This window comes from Girardinichthys multiradiatus, chromosome 13, assembly GCF_021462225.1.
Source record: "Girardinichthys multiradiatus isolate DD_20200921_A chromosome 13, DD_fGirMul_XY1, whole genome shotgun sequence".
NCBI lineage: Eukaryota > Metazoa > Chordata > Actinopteri > Cyprinodontiformes > Goodeidae > Girardinichthys > Girardinichthys multiradiatus.
In genome coordinates this window covers 19,246,692-19,262,280 of record NC_061806.1, presented here as the reverse complement: position 1 = coordinate 19,262,280, position 15,589 = coordinate 19,246,692, and the positions used below count along the sequence as shown (strand labels likewise).

At 37.5% G+C, this 15,589-nt stretch overlaps 1 long non-coding RNA gene across 1 annotated transcript; it reads left to right on the top strand.

The window, feature by feature from the left end:
• The first annotated feature begins 806 nt into the window (after positions 1–806).
• Positions 807–4,057, top strand: LOC124878892. Its single transcript, XR_007040885.1, has 2 exons — positions 807–1,114; positions 3,047–4,057. It is a non-coding gene; the product is annotated as an uncharacterized LOC124878892 (long non-coding RNA).
• The last annotated feature ends 11,532 nt before the right edge of the window (positions 4,058–15,589 follow it).

Here is a 15,589-nt window from a genome sequence, read left to right as displayed (position 1 = left end):
CACAAAACAAGATTGAGAACGCACAATTGACTTTACTTCCTACTCCCTTCTGAAGACTGTTTGCTTCTAAATTATTTTGTGTCTCAACTGATAAATAACAGTAGATTATGAGCAGCTTTAGAGTTTTACAGTTGATTAATTCCTTCCATTATTCATTACATTTGCACTGGATCCTAAGCAGGTAAAGTTTAAATAATTATTTTACATTTATCTTTTACCAGCCTGCATTTGGCTAGAGTTGCTACTTTACAACTGCATGATTCATTTACAGTAACTACTAAACACTGATTAATAAAACGTATCTTTCCTATTATTAATCTCTTATTGGTCAAACTGACAGAACAATATGTTCTTATTTCATGAAACATCTTAGTAATCCTAAAGACTTTTAGGAATGGATAGACCGGTAAATTCTGCTCACAGCCCAAAAAAATCCTGAAGAATGACTGGCCAAAAAAAATAAAAATACATTACATATATATATATATATATATATATATATATATATATAGGAGCACCAATCACTCCATTGATAAGCAGGTATAGACGATGGATGGATGAATGGTTCCTTGAACACTCTGTTTACATCCTACAATCTAAGCTATTGAGTATTTACCAGTAAAAATGCTATTTTAAATGTATTAACATTGTCATTTTGACGAGTAGAAATGCTATTGTTGATGTCTAAAGGGTTTTCTTGATTATATGTTATAACTACTTGCCATAGAGTCGGTGTGAACATGGTGCGGAGCCATTCACAGCCCAGCGTTTCGTTGTTGTTATGATATACTAAAGCACAATGTAATCAGACCCAACCTACCGTATCCACCAATCACAGCAGAAGGTTTCCTCCCACTTTGTCGCAGGCTCATCCACGTTTTTTTCACGGAGAAGGTAACTGCTTTGTGTTTTTAACACGAAGGAAGTCGACTGTTCCGTCGCGAACAGCTATATTATAGCCTGCCCACCGCCATGTTTTTAGGGTAGTACTTAGGAACCTGTCTAAGGTTTGAAGTTGATGTATTATATATTGTTTTTGACCTCCGTTTCTGATTATTTTATGTTACTACGCAAAAAATTACAAAGTGACTCCAAAGGAAGAAATGGCAGACGGGTAAGTAATTATATGCTTCACATTTTCTATCTTTTTTATGTGTGTGCTTTCAGCTTATTATGGGTGACAAAATAAAACGGTGATTTAGATGTTATCAGGACTCTTTAAATTTGCGCCCCCTGGAGGTAACTACTCATTTGATAGGAAAATAAACTTCCTCCGGAAAGGAAGGAGCAAAATCCTTGTGTCAACCATCATACCGCCCCAGGTCTCCCTACACACTGAGAAGGTGTTAGTTTAGCCTGCTTTAGCATTTAGAGATGTATACTGATGGATTAGAATATCAAAAGGTTCATCTGTTTTAGTAATTCAGTAACACTTGAAACTATATTAGGACTGGCAATGGTGGCCTTCAGCTAATAAAAAACCCATAATTAAGTTCAGAATATTTTGATAATACGTAAGACACAGTGCTACTATGGTCAGTAAGCTGTTGTCAGTGTGAACAGGCGACAGGTCCTGCTGGAAAATCAAATCAGTACCTCCAAGCATGTCATCAGAGAGTACAATTTCCTGGTAGACGGCTGCAATGACTTTGGTCTTAATAAAACACAGTGCACCAACACCAGCAGATGTCATGGCACCCCAAATCATCACTGACAGGAATATTTACACTGGGCCTCAGGCAACTTGGATTTTTTTTTTCTCTCTCCACTCTTCCTCCAGACTCTGGGAGCTTGATTTTTAAAAATAAAATTCACAATTTTCTTTATTCTGAGAAGTTTGAACCACGGAGCTTAAGTAAATAAGACACTTCTTAGATTGTCTGTGGTTACAGAGCAGCTTGGGCTTTGCTTTACTATCTCAATACAGTAGTGCACCGTTTCTTTTTACCCCACTTTTTCCTTCCACTCAACTTTTTATTAATATGTTAGGTGTTTTAGGATACAGCACTTTGCGAACAACCAACCTCTCTACCAATGACCTCCTCCTCTTCGTGGAGGGTGTCAATGACTGCTTGCTGGACAGTCTTAGGTGAAATTTCATCCTAGATTTTTGTTTGACTTATTGGATTCTTAGCTTTTCTTGCTACAGGGTTAAAATTTCCCATATGTTTCGAATGGGCCAGTGAAAACCGCCAAATAGAATAAAAATACTTTGTGCTTGCCATCTTTAAAGTTATTCATTATTTATTTATTTACCAAAGAAAAAATTGAAATCATTTAATATATGTATTAACAAGTTCATGTTTATATCTGTAAGTGAATGTCAAGTCAATTAAAATAAGAATTTTAAATGTTTTTCAGTTATATTAAATATTTAAGAAATTAAAGTGAAGGCTGCACGGTGGCACAGTTGGTAGCACTGTTGCCTTGCAGCAAGAAGGTCTTGGGTTCGATTCCCAACCGGGGGTCTTTCTGCATGGAGTTTGCATGTTCTCCCCGTGCATTTGTGGGTTCTCACCGGGTACTCTGGCTTCCTCCCACAATCCAAAGACATGCCTGTTAGGTTAATTGGTCACTCTAAATTGCCCTTAGGTGTATGAATGAGTGTGTGCTTGGTTGTTTGTGTGTTGCCCTGTGATGGACTGGCGACGTGTCCAGGGTGTACCCTGCCTCTCGCCTATAGACTGCTGGAGATAGGCACCAGCTCCCCTGCGACCCACTATGGAATAAGCGGTAGAAAATGACTGACTGACTGTATTTATTTCCAAGTGCTCCAAATATACTGGCTAGAATCAGACGTTTCCTTTATAGGTTACTGGAATGTAAAATGTCAGGCTTTCTTAATACTTGTTTTTCTCACCACCTTTTATTCAGCTGTAATGATATAGGTTTGCCACTAGATGTCAGTGTCGTCTTATATACTTTAACCAAAGAAATGAAGCGTCCTCTGTCAAAGGATTTTGCTCTGTAACCCATCAGTCTGCTTTTTGACGTTAAATGTTTACTAAAAGAAGACGTTGCTTCTCATTTCTCTTCTCTTCCCCAGACAATGAAAGCTGGAGCTGTGAGAAGTGTTGGAGTAGATTATTCCATGTCCTGGAATCCCTTGGAATAAATATACAGGGGCCGACCAGATCAGTAAGATCAACGATGATGTCAAGCCTTCAGAGTTTCCTACACATATTTTTTGGGATAATGATCGCTGTTTGTCTTTAATGTACAGTTGAAAATGTAGACAGTGCAGTGTTTTCAATCGATAAAAAGTCTTTACCCCTCTGTTTCTCCACAAATAGGCTGTAGAAGGACTGACAACTGTGGTTATAGCATATGTGACAAACATAAACAGAATTTAGATGAGCTGTGATTTGTGAGTACAAACTTAGCAGTATGCTTCGTTTAAAGGGAAATTTTCCCTAATTGTCTACCTTCTGCTGCAGGGGCTCTCCATCACCATCATGATGATGGCTCTCTTTTACTATCAGAAAAGTTTAAATAGAGATCCTTTCTTGTATATTTTGTGATGCTGCACCATTATTAGCTATATTTGGACATTTGCATATATGTGTAATACCTGATAAAGAACGATAGATTTTATTTGTATTCTGCAGCATTAAACCAGTACATTCCTCATTCCTTCCACTCAGAGTTCAAAGTTCATCTTCTCTGATTGCTTGTGTGATGCTAAAGGGAAAAACTTTGAAATCTGCAAGTCTATATTTACAGAGCTTTTAAAATTGAGCTTTATATTCATTAGATGTGTTGATTTTCCAACTTTTTGCTGCAGTCATGTTTTGAATGCTTCATTCTCAGGCTCATAGATTTTTTTCCACCTTTTTTTGCAACAGATTTGACTCCTTTTTTGCTTACTGAAGATTATGCAAAATGGTTGTACTTTCTGCTGTTGGCTAACAAAGAGGAATAAATGGGGACACTTGATTTTTACAGCCTGTATCAGGTGAACACTGTGTGTAACGGTGAGGGTTACAGATTTATCTCAGTGTTACTTTGCTCTGACTTTAACAGTTTACTAGGCTGTAAAATAAAAGGTTTTGAATCAGCAGCTTGGTTTTTATTCTAATTTAGCTCCTCTTTAAAATGAAGAACTTCTCAAAAAGTGTTTAACATAATATCTTATTGTTGTGGTCATTGTTTTTTATAAAACAAATGAAAGAAATTATAAAATTGTATATTTCCTTTTGTTGAAGCCAGACTTTTCTGTGAAATCAACCAACCTCGCTTTAGATGCAGTTTGTTACCTAGAACACTATGTCATGATGAGACTTGCTTATTTGTTTTGCAATTTTGCTGTACAACCTTAATTATTCAAGGTAAACTTTACAATCCCTAAAACAGGCTTCTAGGCACGTGTCTTGTGACATCACAAAAGGTATAGGGCAACAAATCAGACTACTTTCCACTGCATCCTTTTATATTTTTCATGTACTTTTATCCTTCTTTATCAGCATGTTTTTAAGCAAATTCCTGCTAGAAAGATGTTTACTTGTATACTGTCCATAGAGTTCACTGATGCTAGCTGATCAGCCTGATTCTTGTGTCTTTTGTGATGTCATCGCCCTAAAGATTTATTTTTCTTCAGTGCACTTAATAAAAACTGTATTTCGCAAAATCCTGGAGTAGAAATCCATACTTTATTACTTATTTTCAGCTTTCTTGTCAGTATACATTTTTCAATACTCCCAATAAGTTGGAAAACAATAAAAACATGCACAGAAGAAGTTTGGTCAACATTTTATTAAGAGTTTTCAGGCACAAATATAACAAGATGAGTATTATGCTGTATTTATGTCACTGAAGATCAAAATGCAGCAACTTTTAAGTGTTTTAAACAAACTTCTACCTTTTACAGTGATATAAGTTGATAAAATGCTACCGATGATTAAAATAAACATGGCTTCTTGTTAAATAAACTATATCGAAAGAGATGAATCAACCTTGCAGGTCACATTTAGAGCTAAAAGCATCTTTCCAGTGAATGGGCCAATTAAACAGGTTGACCCTCAAGGTACGGAGGCCTCTTTATCTGTAGACCTTGCTCCACTCAAAGGGAGTCAATGATCACTGCTGACACGTCACAGGGGCCCCTCAGGATTATGCATTCATTCATGCAGACTCAGAGATAAGTCTTAAGGTTCCAAGGTTGTTGAAGTGATACAAGGGTCATATGGTGTGTTTTTCAATAAAGATTTAATTTGGTCTTTATGTGTTCATTTGTGTCTCTTCCTAGCTTTGCGGCTGCTGATACTGAGCTTTCTTACACCGTCACCGTTCCTTAACGGGAATTCTGACATCATTCTGACACATGAAAGAAAGAAAAAAGGCAGAAACTTGTTTTGATTTTCTGGATAAATGTTGTTTCCTGATCTGGATTTTTTTCTTTCCTTTAGGTTGCTCAGTGCAGCTGGTCTGTTGACAGTAGTTGTGCACCTATAGACTGGAGTGGAATGTTAAAAACTGGGAGGGGACTTGCATTGCTGAGGGTTTATGTAGAGATTTGATCCAATGGTTAATTAAAACATTCACAATTGATACAATTTGAATAGCTTGACGCTCAGACGGGAAGGAAAAACAAGGATTCCAAACTAAATCAGTTCATTAAAAATTTTTACATTGAAGTTATCGCCCATGTTTTCCAATTTAGATGTATTACAGTAAATATTTACCATGCATTTGTAGTCAAATAGAAGATAGCTACCAGGACTGTGTCTGACAGTTGGAAGCCATTGAAAATGTCACAAATGTTGGTTTAAAACAAAAACTGGTGAGGGATAAAGGCTTAAAAACAGGTCTTCTGATCTGATTATGTTGAAATAGTAAGCATGGGATTCTATGTGCTTTGCTGATTAACAGAAAATACAGATGACACGCAGATACAAACCAAAATGTAACATTTTTTAACATTTAGTATAGGAATTGAAAGTGTTTCATGAAAACTAGATATTGGAGGGGGTTTATAGGATATTTATTCACATTAAAGATGATTCCTGAATGCATCATAAATTCAAAATTGTGTCAGTCTGAGAAATGAATTTACTATAAATTTGAAAATATCCTCATATTATAATTATTTCTTGCAATCCCTAAGTGGTAAAAAAAAATAAAAAATTAGCACAACATATGACAGCTTCATTGATCCAAACAAACTTGTTAAAATAGTCTAAATAAATGCTTTTTTATCACTTAAGAATAATGTTAACAGGTGATTACACTTAAGACTTTTAAATATTATTTCAGTTTCAGATGCTGTAAGTAAATGCTTTATAAAGAAAAATTACTAAACACAAAGCAAATTCTTTAAATGACACATTTAAAATTACAATAATCATTGAAATATATTTGGCAACTTGATGCAAAAACACATTTAGTTTTTTTTTTACTTCTTTCATGCATGACATTGCAAAACTTGATTACATTTAAGGTGTTTAAAAAATGTGAAAACAAATTTAGCTCATCAGTCAAAAATGAAAACTGTAAACAAAAACAGAAGCTCAGGCTGCAGGAGGAAAGTTTTCTAACCAGAGCAGCACAGAGATGCATGCCAATGCATGGCCGTATATAGGCTACACTGTGGCTGTAATGTGTGACTGCCTGCAAATACCCATGTGACCCTGTGAAAACACACACTATACAGCAGGAACGTGTGCTGCAAAATAGGGCAAAAAAACAGGAAAATACAGATTTCTTAAAAGGCATTTAAATAAATACACTTTGATATTAAACTGTAAGCTATAAATGTGGTAAAATACAATTTTAAAACAAGTATAAGTTGTCAAATGATTATTTTACACCCCATGCTGCGCAGGCTTTGCATCAGAATTGGATCAGATCACAATTAAAAGTTCAGGAAAAATTAATACAAACACTTGTTGCCCTTTGAATCCAAATAATACTGTAACGGTGTGTTTGTAGCTCCTGTGAGTCGTTTTAAAGCAAACTAAAACATTGTTTTTATCATAATAAAATAGGATCACGTGTAAATAATCGTTTGACTTGCTATAGATCGATTAAGTCACTCTTCTCCAGCCTTTTGGATTTGTTAGGAAGTGGTGCAAACAACAAAACGTACAGATTCTTGGCTGAAGCTTTAAAGAAACAAAAAAAAAAAAAAAAAAAAACAATGCAAAAAGAGAAAAGCAGAAATATAAAAACAATTCGAGCAATTTCTTGCAAGATATCGATTTTTGCTACCATAGAGGTGTATGCCCTTGCATATATTTTTGAATGGAGGGGAGGGGAAGGGTGCAACGCCCGCCATTTTCTAATGAGATGAAGGGTATCATCCCACGGCAGACTGAGCAGAAACTATCTTCTTTTTTTTTATTTTTCGCCCTCCTTGTAGTATTGTGAAACACCTCCGTGCCATAGAAAACATCTGTTTGCACCTAAACAGGAGCTGCATTAACGCAAAGATTGTTTGTATCAATGCTGTTACTGGAAGGCTCTCCCTCAACATGGCGTTCACAGCCAGTATTCCCCCACTCTCTGGCTGTCCGAAGCGGTCAGTATGGGTTTAAATGGTGTTACAGGAAAAAAATTGCAAAGATAATGATTTTGTTTTATAAAGATCTGAAAAATATACATAAAATTAAATCAGTCTCACCGGAAAACAGAAGCTCTGGGCTCACTGGTGCTTAATGGGGGGGGTTGCGATTTGGAGACGCAGACTGTCTTGGGGAGAGGCCAATAACGGCTCAAAGTTGGGCTATAAGCTGCGCTTTACTTAAACAATCCACCTCCCCCTCTTTTTCCTCATCCCTCAGCCATTCCCCTTTTAGAAATATCCCCCAAAAACAAGCATAAGCGGCTCGATCTTAGTGTCAAATTTACACGAATCGCACAGATCTTCCCACGTAGGATACAGATTTGCTCTGAAACTTTATATTAGTTTGCACCCCCTAATAAATTTACCCTGAAACCGGAAGAAGGAGACATGGGGGAGGGTTGGGAAGACTTTTTCTGTACATTCCTCAGCGATACATTCACTACTCCTCCTGCAGAGTTTGCACACACACACACACACACACACACACGCCCCCTCAGTCTGAGAAAGGCTGCAGCCATGCATCAGTTCATCTAAACAGACATGGCAAGGAGAGAGCGCAAATGGCTGCTGTGTCTATACATCCTGGAGCTACACAAAAAGCACAATCTGACACTCTTCGACCGACAGAGCACCTCTGTGTGGGCTCCATTTTTGGGGGGTAGCGGTGGAAATTATTAAAGCGTAACTCTTTGGTTAATACGAAAAAAAAAAACTGCATTGGCCAATTTTGCTTAAACGCCACTTAAATCGCTTAAATACAGCGACAGAGAATAAATGTCTCAATTAGTGTTTTGGTTAAAAAGTTATTATGAGACTTTTTAGGAGATGAAACTTCACCAGATACTTCCTGGATTCAAAATGTTGAAAAGGATGTTTGATTAAATGTGTTCTTTTTATTAAAAAAACAAAAAAACAAACATATTTATGAAAGCAGTCCCAGTAAATGTAAAGGACGAGGAACTTCCTGAAATGTTGAGGACCGTTAGAAAGCGCCTCGGATCTGGCGTGTTTCGTTACATCCTTATGGTTTGCGCCGAAGCCGAGCGGAGGAAACACGGCCAGAGACGCACAGTTGGCGCGCTGATTCATATAGGATAGTTGAAGCTGGGGAGCCAATGAGCAAGCGCGGCTGAGGCCCAGTCGGCAGCGGTAATACGAAAAGGCTCCGCTCCGCTCTGATTGGTCGGGCAGGTTAGCCAATCGGAAGGCGGGGGGTGTTTGCTCAGGAGCATGGAAAGGAGGGGGAGGAGTACCCACTGAGACAGACATTGCCCCCAAAGTCGGAGCTGGTGGATGAAGGGCCCACTGAAGCAACACTTCCCCTTTGTAACCTGCTTTTTTATGGGTGTGCACACGGAGAGCTGTGCGTTGATAAACACTGCAGGGATATACAGTGGCTCTCCAAAGTCTACACACCCCAGGTTTTGTGATATACAAGAACAATCATCATAAATAGCTTCAGGATTTTTCCGCAAATAGTTTGACATTTACCCTGTACAGTTTAACTTAGAAACAAACAAACAAACAAAAAAAAAAAACATGCAAAGACCTGGCTGTATAAGTATACAAACCCTTAAACTAATACTTGGATGAAGCACCTTATATTTCAATTTCAACATTCTTCCTTCGGTATGAATCTATCTCTATACTCTGCAAAATTTCTACAAATCTTTCAGATTGTGAAAACATCTCATGTCCATAGTCCTAATACAGGACATTGTCTGGGTAATTTAATTCCAATTTGGATGCATATTTAGCTACACCATGAAGATAAAAATGCAATCCCTCTTCATCTTCAGCTTTTTGGTAGACACCTGAGGTTTTGGGTCAAACCTGACTGGTTTTCTGACTCGTCTATAATTTTAACCAACTTGACATAAACGTCTGTTCTATCTGAAGAAAGGTAACCTCAGATTATAATGCTGCTATGGCCATGTTTCACTGTGGGTGAGGAGCCATTGCTCCTCTCAGTTGTGGCTTGAGAGTTCAAGCTTGGTTTTATCAGACCTAAAAATGTCCTGCAAACGTTTAGAAAGTTTTTGCCAGGTTTTGATGTTTTCTTTGTAAGAAAAGACCAGTGTTTTACAGCCCCACTTAGTTCAGACATGTGGAGAACACGAAACATTTTTGTCACATATAAATAAAACTGTACTATCCTGTACTTTCTGCATCTTCATCCGGGTTGCTGACAATCTCTTTCAGTTTCAGACTGTTTTTATCCTTTCATTCATTTTGAGGAAACCTCCAGTTTCTAATAGGTCACTGTTTTCCCATAATTTCTTCAATTGTGAATGAGTCCCATGGTATTTACATAATGCTGTGGCTGTTTTATAGCCTTGATCTGACTGATACATTTATACAACAAGACACTTTTGTCCATTGTAACCTCAACAAGGGATACGAATTAGCAGATGCCACAGATTCTACTGGGACAGCTGAGCTTTAATTCTGGTAAACGAGATTCAACAAATTGGGGTTTGGTGTGTAAAAAGTAAGACTAAAGGCTGTACTAAAAGGCGGTTTTAGTTTAGTGTAGTTTTAGTTAAACAAATCTGTACATTTATGTAACCAGGTTGTTGCAACTTTTTTAATGAAACTTTTTTTCTCCTAATACATTTGTTAGTTTTTCAGGTGAATTGAAAATAATATATGTTGAATTGAAACTGGGAAAATCTTTTGAAATTATTTATAATGATCTAATTTTTTACATCACAAAAACCTGGCATTTTATCAAGGGGTGCTGATCATTTATTGTTAAACTGACAGTAACTGAAGCTTTAATATTACATCAAGGGGCTTCCTGGGACAATAGCCCTTGGACCTTAGGTTATGAGGATCCCAAAATAGTTTTTTTTAATATAATTTACTAATGAATAAATGTTTTGCAAACCATATTTTATACATCTTCAAAGAACATTTTTAAGTGCATATCAAGTGAGGTGGGTGAAGTTGTTGGATTTTTGTGCAAATAAACAGTACACAACTATTTTGAAGTGCCGCTTCGAGCACAGCAAACGTAATAACAGCATTCTTTAGGAGCCTCTTTCTTTGGTTTTGGTGTATTTCACTCGCTGTGTGACATCCCCACGCACAAGCCTGGCGTAGCTGCTTTACCATTTTGTTCTGTTGTAATGGATGAAGACATGTCAAGAAATTAAGAGTGTTTTTTAAAAAGAGGTTTTTAATAAAGTGCAAATGCAGAGTTTGTTTCCAAAAATCTTTATTTTAGTGAAGGCTATAAAACCTTGAGGTTTTTTTGTATCAAAGTATGTAATTAACAATCAATCTGTTGTAATTTGCATACATGTGTGAGTAGGGCACCAAGCACAGGGGCCTAAATCCTCTTAATTCCGGCCCTGAATAGACCATCTTTACTGTACAACTTAGTGAAACAGTTTTTCTGTGAAGTAAAACAACAATCTTACTTTTATGTACAATACAGTGTTACACTGTTATAAATAGCTACTGTAATTAACATTGGAGTTGTAATATACAGCATTGTGCATTTATACAGTAATGTGTGTTTTAGCATAATAAATTATAAAATTAAAATATATTCCAATTGAAGAACAGTTGCCTGTTTTACTTAAATCTGGCAACCTAGCTGTTTTCCCACCAGTAAACATTACTCTAATTTAAATTACAGTACTGTGGGAATTTCCCAGAATGCATTGTAAATCTGCAGTAACATGATCTAAACAAATTAAACATCAGAGAACTGCTGACAATACAGTAGTTTTACTTTCAAAACCACTAACACCACAGTGACACACATTGCATTGCTTTAGCAGTAAACAACTTTTGTGAATATAGTAATTTTTACTGTTAAAACAACATATATGTATATTGTGTATGTAGCAGTGACATAGATCTAGTCTGAAAACAAACAATGTGAAAGTTAATGCTTTTTTCTAGTTTATGTTATTGCAAATTTGGAGGCAGTCTGTTGGGTTAATATGCAACACTGTTTTAGACAGATTATCTCACCAGCTTGCAGTCTTCAGGGGTCATTCCAATATGTTTAATATCGCAACTGGTAAAGCTGGCTTTGATGCAGCCAGGTGTGCCTGCGGAAAGATGTGGGCCCCTGGGCTACAGCCAGTGTTTGGTGCCCTGCTCATACATGTTTGTTTTTTTTGCAAAGAAAAATAGATTTAAAGGTTCAGACCATAGATCTTTTGTCCACATGAAAAAAAAAATTCTGAAACGATCTTTGTATTTTTTCTTTCTAAAAAGGACAGCAAACCTAGAAATGTCTTCATTGAGACAAAAAAAATAAATATCTAGAGCATTAGAGTAACCATGTAAGTTTTCTATGTGGCGATGTGATGTGGTTATTGAAATACACCTACATCAAAGTTGAAGGCATGGAACATAGACTTAAAATGTCATGTTGTTATTTCTCATATGCTTGAGTTCAAGGGTTAGATTAGAGGTGGGATCTCAAAACATCCATTCATTAAACAAAAAAGAAACCCCACCCCAAAAAAACAACCTTGGGGCTCAGAATGCCTGTTCTAAAATTCTAAAATCTGGCCATAAATGCCACATTTAGTAGGGAATTACAGTTTAAGTTCCCTGCGTTCACTCTTTGGATGCCAGTTTATTTGGACAGTTGCATGATTTCTCTCTGGACCCTGATGCCTCCATCTGATATGGATTTTCGAGGCCGAGATGTTAAAGCCCATGGACAGTGGTGGTGAGATTGTGATAATGTAAAGAGAATTAAGAGCAGGGAAAGTTTGGATCAGTCGCAACTGATATTGTGTCCTCAGTATATAACTTCAATACTTCAAGTGTACATAGCCACCAGCGCTTATTCTTGGTTAATTTGCGTAATTTATTCATTCATACATTCATCTGTGCTGTAATTCGTAGTGTGAGTGCTCAAATTGGTTCTTCACTGCACATCTGTTTGAGAAGTTTCAGACGAAGTAAAGAACAATGTGATATAATAACTCATCCTTTTGGCTGCTCTACACCACAATTATTTCCTTCTTGTTTACTTTATGCCAGCATTTCTACTAAATACCACTAGTAGTACCACTAGTACCACTAGTGGTACTAGTGGTACTACTAGTGGTGCCACAGTTTGAGAACCACATGTTAATATAAGACAGTAACAACAATTGTCTAAATAGCAGAGACAGAGCAGAGCATGATACAGTCCAGTTAGACTCACTCTTTGCTACCATCCCAGCAATATTCTACAAATCTGTGTTTGAGAGTTTGAGAGTGTAGACAAGATACCACAGATGTTATAAGTTGGACAAGGCTGCCCTGCAGAGGATAGTGAAGGGATCTGAAAGGTTTGTTGGAGTTTTCTACACAACGTCCACAAATGGGGGTTGTGCTCACAGCCCAACACCGTGCAGGACGCTTGGCATTTGCCAGAGAACACCAGGATTGGCAAATTCTCCACTGGCGCCCTGTGCTCTGCACAGATGAAAGCAGGTTCACACTGAGTACATGTGACAGACGTGACAGAGTCTGGAGACACCGTGGAGAGCGATCTGCTGCCTGCAACATCCTTCAGCATGACCGGTTTGGCAGTGGGTCAGTAATGGTGTGGGGTGGCATTTCTTTGGAGGGCTGTATGGCCCTCCATGTGCTCGCCAGAGGTAGCCTGACTGCCATTAGGTACTGAGATGAGATCCTCAGACCCCTTGTGAGACCATATGCTGGTGCGGTTGGCCCTGGGTCCCTCCTAATGCAGGACAATGCTAGACCTCATGTGACTGGAGTGTGTCAGCAGTTCCTGCAAGATGAAGACATTGAAGCTATGGACTGGGCCGCCCGTTCCCTAGACCTGAATCCGATTGAGCACATCTGGGACATCATGTATTGCTCCATCCACCAACGTCACGTTGCACCACAGACTGTCTAGGAGTTGGTGGATGCTTTAGTCCAGGTCTGGGAGGAGATCCCTCAGGAGACCATCCACCGTCTCATCAGGAGCATACCCAGGCGTTGTAGGGAGGTCATACAGGAACGTGGAGGCCACACACAATACTGAGCCTCATTTTGACTTCTTTTAAGGACATTACATCAAAGTTGGATCAGCCTGTAGTGTGTTTTTCCACTTTAATTTTGTGTGTGACTCCAAATCCAGGCCTCCATTGGTTAATCAATTAGATTTCCATTGATGATTTTTGTGTGATTTTGTTGTCAGCACATTCAACTTTGTACAGAACAAAGAATTCAATGAAAATATTTTATTCATTCAGATCTAGGATGTGTTATTTGAGTGTTCCCTTTATTTTTTCGAGCAGTGTATATTATCAACTTTTGGGGTTTTATGTGTTTGCATGAAAAACAATGTCTTGCTTGTCATAAACTATTTGCCCCCTCGCCTCCCTGTGGCCCTGCAGATTAAGCAGGTATAGCAGATTGAGGGATGGATGGTTGAATGAATGAAAAGATTTTATTTGATTTAGCAGCACAACTGACAAGGCTTTTCACAACGTTACAGCTGTCATGGTGATTGGATTGATTTCAGGATTAATCTATCAAGTTCTTACTTGATAAGTAAAGTTTGTATGCCCTATAACCGCCCCCACTCCCCTCTCATGCTTCAGTGCTATTTTGCAAAAACACACCATAGCTATTTCTTATTTGGGCCATATAAAGTGTGTGTCTTGCAGTTAATTAAAGTTTTGAAATTTTTGTGCCTATTTTTGGTGACTTTTTGTTAAATTACTTTAATTGATCAGGCATGTCATGAAATAATTAAATGGATTGTGTGATTTATTTATTGGTTTTGTATTTATTATTTTAATAAAAAATAAAAAAAAAATTGGGAAAAAAGTTTAGTTTAGTTTATTTAATTTAACAGGGACAGTTTCGATCAGGTAAATGTGCCAGTTAGCCAAAAGGCTATCTTGCATCTGTTGTCCTTGGATGGGTGTTAAGTCACCCTAAAACCAAAATACAAACAACCAAAACACCAACACAAAATGTGAGCACACAAATACTAATATAAAAGTTAAACAATATTTAAAACCTAACACAGTTTCATGATTTAGAGTTTTCCTTTCATATTAATTACTGTTAGCAGCTTAAAACACAAGGAAATCATGGCTTCTTCTGGCATTATTATAAGCAAGTAACTGTGGAAGGGTGGGGGGTGAGCCGTTATATTTTGTTTTCAGGAGCTGGTTATTTTAGCGATAATATCAAACTGATCACGTTGTTTACAAAGAAGCTACTAAAGCAGCAGTTAGTCCAGCTGCAATATGGCAGCAAGAGTGCCCTGCGGAAGATAGTGAGGGAAGTTGCATGGGTTATTGGAGCTTTCTCCCTCCCTGCCCTTATTATTATTATTACACTTATATCACGTGTGCCATCAATTTATATGTTTTTACATATCTGTGATTTTATAATTTTTATCATTTTTCACACTGATCTGTTGAATGATCCAAGACAACGAGATCTTGATTCATACTATGCCTTTGGCTTTACAATAAAATGAAAACAAGTTGATTAGTAAAAACAGTGCAACAAAGTAGTTACAGCTTTTTACAAAGATTGGACTTACTGCAGGGATTCATCCATGTCTTGGCTTAATTTGAAATATTCATGGGTTTTAATCATTACAATCTCACTCAAATAGATAAAAGGGCATTTGCTGATAATATGCAGTCATTAATAGTTGAAAACCTTGGATAAGACATTATATTGACCCCTGGCCATGAGTAGAGATGATTGTTGTGGCTCTTTCTCATAAAATGGACAATATTCTTTCCTGTCCCACACAATTTTCAGTCAGCCCATGTAGGGTATAGGTTTACATTTAACATGTGACTGTATTTGCGTTACAAGGGACGCTAGGGGAACACTAGAGTGGGAGACCACTCCCCTCATTCAGTGATTTTAAATTCAGGCAGAAGGGATTTTCGTGTGTCTTCGCTCCGCATGGCGTACTGGTTGCACCAAGCAGTCTGATAGATAGATTTAAACAAACAGAAATGATCCCGACTCAAGCAATATTTTTTTCCTGTGTGTGACCACGACTAAATGGGGCCTGCT